This window comes from Triticum dicoccoides, chromosome 5A (assembly GCF_002162155.2).
Source record: "Triticum dicoccoides isolate Atlit2015 ecotype Zavitan chromosome 5A, WEW_v2.0, whole genome shotgun sequence".
In the NCBI taxonomy this organism is placed as follows: Eukaryota; Viridiplantae; Streptophyta; class Magnoliopsida; order Poales; family Poaceae; genus Triticum; species Triticum dicoccoides.
The window spans coordinates 191383821-191396341 of NC_041388.1; positions in this window are offsets into that span (position 1 = coordinate 191383821).

Genomic DNA, 12521 nt, shown 5'->3' on the forward strand with positions numbered 1-12521 from the left:
TAGAGCAAGAGAGGGCCAACCGACACCTCCCACGATCGCAGGTAATGATGGTTTTCCTTGCATGTCGCAGGGACTTGTCAACTCGTGCAGTTTCTGAGGCAACGTGGGGAAGCGGAGACTCCCACGTCCAATCAACCACCACACGTCAACCGAGGCCGCAAGCTCTTGGGGCCCGCAGCACTCTGAACTTGACTCTTGGCTTCGCCGCGAAGCCAAGCCCGAGTGCACCTTGGGCCCTTGGCTACTGTCGGCATTCTAGGAACAGGGGTCCCCAGACTTGCCTACCTGCGGCCCACGGCGTGGCTAAGCCAGCAGGCCGTACGACCCATCTTCACCAACAAGGAATCCAAGACCCTGGCGAGGGGCCAAGCCTCGCGAGGCGGACGATGCAAGACCTCCTCAGGAGTGGCCTAGCCAGGCATGCTCACGAGGAGCGGAGATATCAAGGCGGGGCAAACCTCACGAGGCTCTCATGACATGAGCCATGACGATCGGCGCCAGGCGGGCACCAACGCGCGCAGCGTCCTTGTTTCCTCTTTGGTGCTAAGGGAGCAGGCGCAGGCGAAGAGTACCGAGGCATCAGGCAAAGGTTGCCATATTGGTGCAACGAGACCAAGACCAGAAGGACGGCAAGACGGCGGTCATCGTGGAGCCCAAGACGACATCACCACCATAGCCTTTCGCAAGTGAAGACCACTTTTGTCAGGATAGCTTGTACTAGCTATCCCCCTTCGAATTTGGCCACCGTTGTTGGCTCCCTTCCCGTTCAATATTTGGGAAGAGGACCAAGACCTATATAAGTAGAGCTAGCCACCACCATAGGGGGGAGGCGGATCACTCTCACCGTCACAAGTTAGCCAAGCACAATGTAACGCCCTCGATGCTACTATATCTCACATGTGTCGAAGCACGACTTGGAGGCATAACCGCATTGAAAGCAATGTCGCAAGTGAGGTAATCTTCACACAATCCATGTAGTACATAAGGGACAGAGATACATAGTTGGCTTACAATCGCCACTTCACACAATTACATGAATAAGGCATTACATCATCCAGATACAATCAAGGTCCGACTACGGAACCAAAATAAAAGAAGACTACCCCAAAAGCTACACAGACCCCCGATCGACCCCAACTGGGCTCCACTACTGATCAACTAGAAAGAAACAACACAAAGGACAAGATCTTCATTGAGCTCCTCCTGAGCTTGGTTGCGTCACCTGCTCAGTAACATTGGCACCTGCAAACTGGTTTTGGAAGTATCTGTGAGTCACGGGGACTCAGCAATCTTACACCCTCGCGATCAAGACTATTTAAGCTTATAGGAAGGGTAAAAGGTATGAGGTGGAGCTGCAGCAAGAGACTAGCATATTTGGTGGCTAACATACGCAAATGAGAGCGAGAAGAGAAAGCAAAAGCACAGTCGAGAAACTATGATCAAGAAGTGATCCTAAAACAACCTACGTCAAGCATAACTCCAACACCGTGTTCACTTCCCGGACTCCGCCGAGAAGAGACCATCACGGTAACACATGCGGTTGGTGCATTTTAATTAAGGTAAACTTCATGTTTTCTACAACCGGACATTAACAAATTCCCATCTGCCCATAACCGAGGGCACGACTTTCGAAAGGTCATAAACCTGCAGGGTGTCCCAACTTAACCCATCGCAAGCTCTCACGGTCAACGAAGGATATTCCTTCTAGTGGGAAGACCCAATCAGACTCGGAATCCCGGTTACCAGACATCCTTGACAATGGTAAAACAAGTCCAGCAAGACCGCCCGATGCGCCGACATCCTGATGGGAGCTGCACATATCTCGTTCTCAGGGCAACACCGGATGAACACTGCGTACAGCTAAAACCAGCCCTCAAGTTTCCCCGAGGTGGCGCCGCAAGTGGCTCTGTTTCGGACCAACACTTAGACAAGCATTGGCCCGGGGTGTTAAAAATAAAGATGACCCTTGGGCTGGCCTAACCCAAGGGAAAAAAGGCTAGGTGGCGAATGATAAAACCAAGGTTGGGCCTTGCTGGAGGAGTTTTATTCAAAGCGAACTATCAAGGGGTTCCCATTATAACCCAACCGTGTAAGGAACGCAAAATACAGGAACATAACACCGATATGACAGAAACTAGGGCGGCAAGAGTGGAACAAAACACCAGGCATAAGGCCGAGCCTTCCACCCTTTACCAAGTATATAGATGCATTAATTAAATAAGAGATATTGTGATATCCCAACAGGTAAACATGTTCCAACAAGGAACAACATCTCCATGTTCCAACAAGGAACAAAACTTCAATCTTCACCTGCAACTAACTACGCTATAAGAGGGGTTGAGCAAAGCGGTAACATAGCCAAACAACGGTTTGCTAGGACAAGGTGGGTTAGAGGCTTGGTTCAACAATATGGGAGGCATGATAAGCAAGTGGTAGGTATCGCAGCATAGGCATAGCAAAAGAGCGAGCAACTAGCAAGCAAAGATAGAAGTGCTTTCGAGGGTATGGTCATCTTGCCTGAAATCCCGCAAGGAGGAAGAACAGGTCCATGAAGAAGACAAACATACGAAGTCGAACGGATCCTCACAACGCCAGAACGGAACCGAAGCTAACGAGGGAAACAACCCGGAAAGAAGCAAACAACATAGTAAACAACCATCACATAACATGGCATGATGCACAAACAAGTATGCTGCATGTCCGGTTTAATTAAGCATGGCATGGCAAAAATGCACAAACAATCCTACAAATTAAGTGAAGCTCAATATGCAACGGGATGCATATTGACAAAACACCACAATCCATTATTTAGTTTGATCTCGTTTATGTACCCAACAATATTAAATGTTGTTAAGCATGTCAAGAGGTGAAACATAAAGGAATTATCTATCTAAACAATTTAATTGGGGCCAGATATAGCAAACAAAAAATCCGGTAAATCCCCATATGCATTTAGCAAATTAATGCAAACAACAATTTAAACATTCTTGATGTTGTTAACATGATGCGGATGACATGAACAAGATTATGCAAATTTTTATTAATTGACAAGAGCATTATGAAGCACTTGTCACCGTGGTGGAGAGGAAAGGGGTGCCACGGAAACGATAACAAAAACGGTGCCATGGCAGCGTTCCGGTTCCGGTAACTCGATTGAGATACCGATGGAAAGGAGAAGTGTGCGGAAGCGTGCAAAAGATGGTGGGGCGCTCCCGGATTTCGGGTGTCCCACGAGTTGGCGACAAAGAAACGAGTGACAATTTGGACACGGTGCAAACTCGAGCATCTCAAACATTGCAAGCATTCGTTCATGGGCGTCGTCTCGAGGTTATACCTTTGAAGCGTGCAAGCGGGACAGTACTCGTTCGGTGCAAAGTAGAGGAAGTAGCCGTTCTCATGATGGCGGTAGTGGTAGTAGTCGTGCTCGCATGCTCTAGGGTCGGGGTAGAGGTTCTCACAATCTCGGCGACGGTAGTGGTACATGTTTATCGTTGCACGAGTTTCTGTAGACGTTCATGTCATCGGTGTCGTGGTACTTGGGGTCTTTGGACTTTCTGGTCCCGTTCTTGTGACGGTAGTCATTCACGTTTGTTCGGAGAGGTATTTGATGACTCCAACATCTTCGGGGTGACGGTAGTGGTACACGCGACATCGGGGTACTTGTCGGTCCGGTCTTGGCGGCGTAGATGTACACGTTGTCGGGGTACTTATCACATCATCGGGTGTAGTTGTACATGAGGGTCTTGACGAATCCGAAGGGGTACTTGACGGGTCCGGCCCTGGCGATTCAGGTTTCGTAGTGTCCTGGTACTTGACGCTTGGGATTGATTCCATGGTTGCATGCATCCACGGCAACACAATGCAGATGCAAAGAGGCAACGATTTGGCACAGTTCCGGTGGTCGAACAAGGCAGGGTAGCTCAGCCACGCGCGCTGCGGGCGGCAGAGGACAAGCAGAGGAGCAGCCCCAGCAGCGGAGCTCCATGGGAGGCGTAGCCATGCGTGGCTGCTGGAGATCCTCAAGCAGAGAAGAAACCAGCAGGCTGCGGTGCCTGGCGGCCCTGGTGACGCGGTAGGGCGGGCGAGCTCGACCCTCGCGCCCATGGCGGCAAGGAGGAAGACCATGGAGGAGGCGCACGGGTCACGGGCTCCTGGCGGGCGGAGTTAACGTAGGGGAGGCGCTGGTCTTGGCGCGGCGGTGGGCCTGCCGGCGTCGGGGATGGTGCAGGAGAGGAGAGGCCGGCGGCTGCGGTACAAGAAGCAACCGAGGCGCGGCTTCTGGCCATGGCAACGGTGAGGCGGGTCAAGGGCGGTGTCGCTCCTGGTTCTCGGGAGGCGCGAAGCAGAGGGAGGAGAGGAACTGCGAGCGGGAGAAGGTATCGGCAAAGGGGAGAGGTCGAGGGATCTCTCGATCCCTCTGGCGGCGCGAGGGAAGATGCGAGGGAGAGGATCGATCGGGATGGGGTTGGCTCGGGCGCCTAGGGTTAGCGCAGGGCGCTGGGCCTAGGGTGCAAATGGCCTAGGTGGGCTGGTGCAGGAGGCCCAGTGTGGAGGGCGCCGGCTGGGCCTTAGAAGGAGAATGGGCCTGCTGCTCTCTCTCACTCCTCTCCAAAACTTCTCCTTTTATCTCCCAAAACAGAAAAAATCGAAGAAAAAGAGAATAAAGGAAGTGTTAGGGATAGAATTTGCGCGGGAGGTTAATTTCCCCGGATTCATAAGGATGAGCTTATTCCAAGAAAATAGGAAAGAGCACATGTGTGAAGTTTGAATTCCAACTCATTTAAATTTAATACACATGAGCGTGAGAAGGAAGTCGGTATTTGATAGGTCCAAAAATGTTGGGGATTTTGTTAGAGCTCCGGAAAATGGTGAAAGAATTATTGGCAAGACTAGCGAGTCGAAACTTGAAGAAGAAAAGAAGGCCAAGGGATTTAATATGCAAGTGGGTTCACGGGTGATTCCAAAACAATGGAATTTTAAATATAGCTCCCTAATAACGGGAGGATATGTTATAAAGAGAATCACCATGTGAATTCCCTCGGTTTAAATGGACCGAAGATCCATGCAATTTATTTAGAGAGTTTTAGTTAGCTTTGAGAAAAGATGGCATGATGACATGATGCAATGCACATGATGCAACGAACCAAACAAATCTCACGACGAAACCCGGAAACCCTATAAGGCATCTGAAGCTCCGGTCTTGGGGCGTTACACACAAGAACACCTCAACCTCAGGAGGCTGTTCTTCCCCTTGTACTGTTCATCATCAGCCCAAGAGGCAATCCACCACCACCACACTAGAGTAGGGTATTACACCACAGCGGTGGCCCGAACCAGTATAAATCTCGTGCCTTTCTGTGTTGCGAGTTGGTCGAGTTCATCCGCGAGATCTTAGCGAGCTAGGGCGTAGATTGGTAGGAGGGAAAGACTTCGCATGCACCCTAGTGTTCGAACCTTAACGGTTTGCCAGAAACCCACATCCGACAACCCTCAAAGAGAAGCTAGTCTCAGCTCCTGTCTTAACTCCTCCTGGCGAATCCAAGCCATTCGAAGTTTTTCTGTGATGCCTCATTGCAAGGTCTCGGCGCTATGTTAATACAAGAGAAGAAAGTTGTGGCTTATACCTCTCGTCAGTTGAAGCCCAATGAAAGAAACTACTCCACTCACGATCTTGAGTTGGCGGCAGTTGTCCATGCATTAATAACATGGAAACATCTCTTGTTGGGAAGGCAATTGGACATTTTCACCGATCACAAGAGCCTCAAGTATATCTTCACTCAACCCAACCTCAACGTCAGGCAAACTCGTTGGGTCGAAATGATTCAAGAGTACAATCCGAGTATTGATATACACCAGGCAAGGTTAATGTGATTGCAGATGCTTTGAGCAGAAAGGCTTATTGCAACATCTTAATCTTCAAGCCATTCCAACCGGATCTTTGTGAAGCTTTCCGCAAGCTCAATCTTCAAGTTGTTCCTCAAGTTTTTCTTGCCAACATTCAAGTCACTACAACTTTGGAAGACCAAATTCGTGAGCCACAACTCCTTGATACCATGGTGAAGAAGGTGAAACATGGTATTGCCAAGGGCCAACCCAAATACAAGTGCTATCGAATTGATGACAAAGACACTTTATTCTTCGAGGACCGGATTGTGGTTCCTAAAGGTGATCTAAGGAAGGTCATAATGAACGAAGTGCACAATTCTCTTCTGTCCATTCATCTAGGCAGTTCGAAGATGTACCATGGCCTCAAGTAGTCGTATTGGTGGACTCGAATGAAGCGAGAGATTGCTCAATTCATGAATGAATGTGATATCTACCGAAGGGTGGAAGCAGAACACCAGCGACCACCTGGTCTCCTCCAACCTCTTGCTAATCTAGAATGGAAGTTTGATCATATCGAAATGGAATTCGTTACAGGATTTCCTAGGTCCAAGCGTGGGAATGATGCTATTTTTGTTGTCATTGACAAGCTCACAAAAGTGGCTCATTTCCTTCCAATCAAATAATCCATCACAGCAGCTCAGTTGGCAGAGTTATACACCTCCAGAATTGTCTCCTTGCATGGTATTCGGCAATTGATCTCTTCAGACCGCGGAAGCATTTTCACCTCCAAGTTCTGGGACTCCTTCCACAAGGCCATGGGCACCAACATTCTCTTCATCACAACTTTCCATCCTCAAACAAGTGGGCAAGTTGAGAAAGTCAATCAAATCCTCGAAGACATGCTCATGGCTTGTGTTATCTCTTTCGGTATGAAGTGGGAAGATTGTCTTCCATATGTTGAGTTCTCCTACAACAACAGCTTCCAAGCGAGTTCGGGCAAGGCCCAATTCAAGATTCTATATGGCAGAAAGTTCCGTACTCCTCTCAATTGGTCCGAGACTGGTGAACGCCAACTTCTTGGCAACGACTTGATCACACAAGCTGAAGAAATGTGGACAGTCATACGTGAAAATCTCAAAGCCGCACAATCGCGCCAGAAGAGTTACTGTGATAGCAAGCACCGTGAGATGGCTATCGATATCGGAGACCATGTCTACCTCCGCGTCTCTCCAATGAAAGGCACTCGATGCTCCGATATCAAAGGGAATCTTGCCGCTAGATACGTGGGTCCTTTCAAGATCATTGGAAAAAGAGGCGACCTCGCCTATCAACTTGAGCTTCCACCCAACTTCACAAATGCGCATGATGTGTTCCACGTGTCACAGCTTCGCAAGTGCTTCAAGACCCCCGAGCGCACTATCAACTTCGAAGAGATTGATCTCCAAGAAGATTTGTCTTATCATGAGCATCCCGTTGCTATTCTTGAAGAAACCGAGCGCAAGACTCGCAACAAGTCAATCAAATTCCTGAAACTGAAGTGGTCACACCATTCCGACCGAGAAGCCACCTCGGAGCGTGAGGATCACCTCCGTTCTGAATATCCGGAGTTCTTTCAGTCCTAGATCTTGGGACGAGATCCTCTTGTAGTGGTGGGGTGTTGTAACACCCCGGATGTAACTTTCCATAATTGTAACTCCGACCCTTGCCATTTCCGGCTATGTGATATGATATTCCCATCGTGGTTGGATTTTTGTCTTTGTTTTGCATGTTGTTCATGTCATGCATTTAATCTCATGTCATCATGTGCATCTCATTTGTATTCGTGTTCGTCTCATGCATCCAGTCATTTTCCCCATTGTCTGTTTCGCAATCTGACACTCCCTCATGCACCCATTGCACCCCTCTAATCTCATTTCGTGAGCGGGAGAAAAACATTCTTTGAATGGGTTGAGATTTCTCAAGTCTCCTTGGTACATCACCGGTAGGCCTCCTATCACATTTCATTCCATTTGGAGGTCGTTTGATGCCCCAACGGTTAACCAGGTAACTGTAAAAGCCCCTCTCTTGTAGCAGCCCAACACCCCTCCAAACAGCCCACTAACCCATATAAACCCCCTCCCTGCTCTTCTTCATTGGATCACGATCGTGTGGGCGAAAACCGCACCTCATTTGGACACTCCTAGCTCCCTCTACCTATAAATATGCACCTCCCCCCAAAAATCACGGATGAAACCCTAAAATCCCCCCTCTCACCCGCCGGACATGTCCGCCGTCCACCGGACAACTTCGCGTCGCCGCTTCGCACCAACCGGTGCCTGACACGTGGCAGCCGCCATCGCCGCGCGCCGCCGTCCCGCTTTCGGCCCACAGGCCCGCTCATCGCCCGCGCCTCTCCTCCCGCGCACTGCCCGCGCCGCCCGCTCGCCCTGCCGCCGGACGCCGCCCCGCTATAATATTGATCTCTCGGTAACCGGTAAAGTGGATGACGTGGCCAACACACCCAACTGGAAGACCTATTATTATAGTATCTTGTTTGAAGAAGTTGGCCACCTCCCCATAAGGTTCTCGTAGAATTTATTCCAATAGTAGTTCCTTATGGATTTTTGAGTTCCCGATGTCCGACCTTTTACTTGATGTCCTAGATACCAAACCATATCAATAAATGGGTTATGCTAGCACATCAAGGAGAACATTAGAAGCAGAGTGCTAAATGCCTCTCGGTCGATCATCTAGATTTGATCCCTTGGCCTCGCTAAGGTGAAATCTGAGAAGGTGTTATCTCCCTTTAAATCTGCATGGACCATCACTATTCATCATGGTAGTATGTTGTGTTGCCAGGATCCTTGACACAGATATTGGTAAAACTTGATGAATATAGAAATGTTCAAGTTCTTGAGAGCACGCGCAAGCACTAGGATTATCGTCGGCATTAATTGGGATCTCCTATCAGTTTCTTCGATTATGCCATAACCTTTCTAACAGTGGAATCACTCTCTACTATTGAGTTTCTCCCTAGTTACTAGAATCATTCCCAGCATTTGCATTTTGTTCCCAGTTTGCACCCTATTGTGCCAATTTCCTATGGGTTGTCCTTCTCAGTAGTTGCTGCCAAGGATCATCTTCAAAAGTGGACTTACCATGGGTCCAATACATTTCCGGTGATAAGCAAAATTCATCCATTGCGTTGTCTTCAACAAGGTAGTCCACATCATCCATCCTAGTTCGAGTATGCCATTTCTTCGAGCTCTTTCAAATGATCAAATGTAAATTGCCTTAAGCTGGTATGAGGAGTTTCAATGATCTATGGATCAAAAGTAATTCTTTTTGCCACTTAAGGGAACAATCCAACGAGTCACCTTTCCCAAGGTGCCCCGTTACGGGATCATGGCAATTACTTCCTCGCCACCATGACACCATCTACCATCTTTCTAAGTGTGGAATTGTTGCCCACCAAATCAAACCCCGTCATTTGTTCTTCTATCCCTCTCAATGTGGTTTGTGTCTCAACTCGACATGTTTCAACATCTCATTCCGTGAGTTGATATTGTATAGCTCGATCTTCGAGAAGATCAATCCTAGTATAGCTTCTTTCCGTCGTCATCGCATGGATGAAGATCTCAAAAGCGAGGATGTCAAGATCAACGTATGCAACGAATCAATAACCTTATGAGGTGCAACCTGGATCGTGAAGATTGTGTTGGTCTTGTGCCCCCTCTGTCTTCTTACCTCACGTCTTGAATCTCGGGACGAGATTCTTGTTTGGTGGGGGTGAGTTGTCACAGCCCTAGATTCATGACTGTAAATAGTTGCATCAGTGAGCATGCATCATGTTTAAACTTGAAGGAAATTTGAATTGGGGATGACCAAGCCCTGGCACTAAGTCAATTCAACTAGGTTCAAGTTTAAATCTTTTCAATGAACCCAGAATGACCTTTAGAAAAGTTCATGATTTTTGATAAAGGTGAAAACCTCTCCCAAAAATGATGCCAATATTTTTTAGGCCATTCTGGATTTTTGAATAACCCATATTGTATTTGAATTGGGGCATTTAAATACTATTAATATTTTTAAATGCTCCAACAATTATGAAAATAGTTAAGGGCCTCTGTAATAATTAATTTAATGCCCACAATTATTTTTAGGATTTATTAAAATGATTTGGGTTATAAACTAAATCAAAATAAAATAACAAAAATAGAAAAGCAAAACAAATTATAACAAACACAGGAGAGAAAGACTTACCTGGCGCTTACCTGCAGCAGATCCGGCCCAGTTCTTTTCCTGGCCAACCCACCACCGCAGCCTCCCTGTCGTCTTCCTCCCTGGACAGAAGCACGAGCGCGTGCTCGCTGCTTGCTGGCCATGCGCCCCGCCAGCTCTTGCTTGCCGCCGAGGGTCTGGACGCCTCCCCGAGTGCCATGCACTCCCCCTCGACCCCTGCACCTCTCCCCTCTCCCTCGAAACCCCCTGCCCCTCCTCTGCTCTCTTCCCGCAACGCCACCGTCGCCGCCGCTCGCTGTTGCCACGGCCAGAGCCACCTCCTCGCCCTCCACCCGAGTCCAGAAGCTCCGCCTCGTCTACCTCGTCCTCTCCATCGACTCACGCGACGCCGGATGACCTGAAGCACCGCCCCCGACGCCAACTTCTTCCTCAGGTCGCCAAGATCGCCTCCGCCGCCCCGCTCGCTCCGGCCCCTCCCCGAGCTCACCGACTCGCTCGTCGTGTTCTACGTGAGCTTCTGATCATCCTCCCCATCTCCGTTCTCTCTCTTGCACTCCGTAGCCGCCACGCCCCCTCGCTCGACTGCGCCGCCGCCTGCACTCGCCGCCGACACGACTCCGGCGACCATTTGGTCCAGGCGTCGTGTCCAACACACTCGCTACCCCGCGTAGCCGCCGTAGGGGTCACACATGCGCCTCCACGGCCACTACATCTGCATCACCGCGCTCACCCGAACGCCGGTGCCGCCCCGAGCTCGCTTCTGGCAAGCTCCGGCCGTCCCCGCTGCCGCCACATGCCGCGCTGGATGCGGGTGAGCTCCAGCTCCCTTTAGATGGCCTCGGCCGACCGTTTTGTCGCCGGAGACGCAAACCCAAGGCTCGCCGCCGCGACTGGCCTCGCCGGCGTCAAGTCGCCGGCAGGTTTGACCCCGCTGACCAAGTTAACCCCGGATGGGCCCAGTTTGACCCCTCTGGGTCTATGACAAATGGGACCCGCCTGCTAATTGAGTTAGACCCCTGGCGGCCTACCTTACGAGGTGGGCTGCCCGGGTTTTACCCGTGAGCTGAGGCAGTTCCAGTCGCCGTCCCACCGCATGTTCAAGCCCAACGTCGGCGAGAAGTACACCGGCAAGACCCATCCGTCCGAGTTCCTCAGCATCTACACCATCGCGATGCAGGTCGATGGGGCTCGCGACGACAAGGTGCTTGCCAACTACTTCCCGCTGGCGCTCAAGCCCAATGTGATTTCTTGGTTGATGCACTTGCCGACGGACTCCATCTCTTCCTGGTCAGATCTATGCCATGAGTTTGTTGGCGCCTTCACGGGAGGCCACCAAGCTCATGGCCAGGCCAGTGATCTACATATCATTCCCCAGAAGGAAGGGGAGACCCTGCGCAAGTACATCTAGAGATTCAGCCAGGTGTAGTACAACATCCCCGACGTTCATTCCGCCGCTGTGATTTCGCAATCGCAAGATGCGCGAGGAGCTGGCGATGACCAAGGTTAAGGATGTGGCCAAGCTCAACGTTCTGGCCGATGGGGCTAAAGAGCGAAGGAAGTACCCTTGCGAAAACGCCGGCGCGGAAACAAAGGAGATTGCCGGGTGCGCCGCGTGCCGGGCCTTGGCGGCTACCGACAAGCCAGGAAGCTCCAACAAGCAATACTGCATGATCCACCGCACCAAGGGCCATGATCTCCTGAACTGCCAGCAAGTCGAGCTGCTTACTGAGAAGCAAAAGGCTGAGTACAAAAGGCGGGACAAGGAAAAGGACCAGGATGGTGCCCCAGCAAGAAGCGCGGTAGCCAAGGAGGCCGCCTGGCAAGGAAAAACAACAAGAAAGACCCGCCTGGGGCCGCGACAAGAAACAAGAAGACGACGATCGCGGTGAGGACGAAGAGTCTGGTGGGCAAGAGTTCAGAAGGCTACGGAGGCCATGTGCGTCGATGGCGGCGCCTCGCTGCACACCTCGCACCGCCAGCTCAAGTAGTGGGCGTGAGAGGTTACAGCAACAGAGCCGTCGTTCGATACTCAGAAGCAACTAAAGTGGTCCAGCACGCCCCTCATCTTTGACGCCGAGGATCACCCTGATTGCACTATCGCGGTCTGGTGTTTTCCATTGTTGGTTTTGCCAACAATACGCAACCTCTGGGTGAACAAGATGTTGGTTGACGGCGGGGCTGGCCTGAACCTGATCTCGCCTGTCGGGATCAAAAGGTTGCAGATCCCTGACGGAGACCTCGAGGAAACGGGCACATTTCAGGGGGTCAATCCGGGGAGAAGCTAGCCAAAAGGAAAGGTCACACTGCCCGTGACATTTGGAGGGGAGTTGAACTTCCGGACAGAGAGGATCGTCTTCAACGTGGCCGAGATCCCCTTGCCCTACAACAGGATCCTCGGCCGCCCGGCACTAGCTAAGTTCATGGCGGCATCACACTACGCCTACAACATGCTAAAGATGCCCGGGCCATTGACC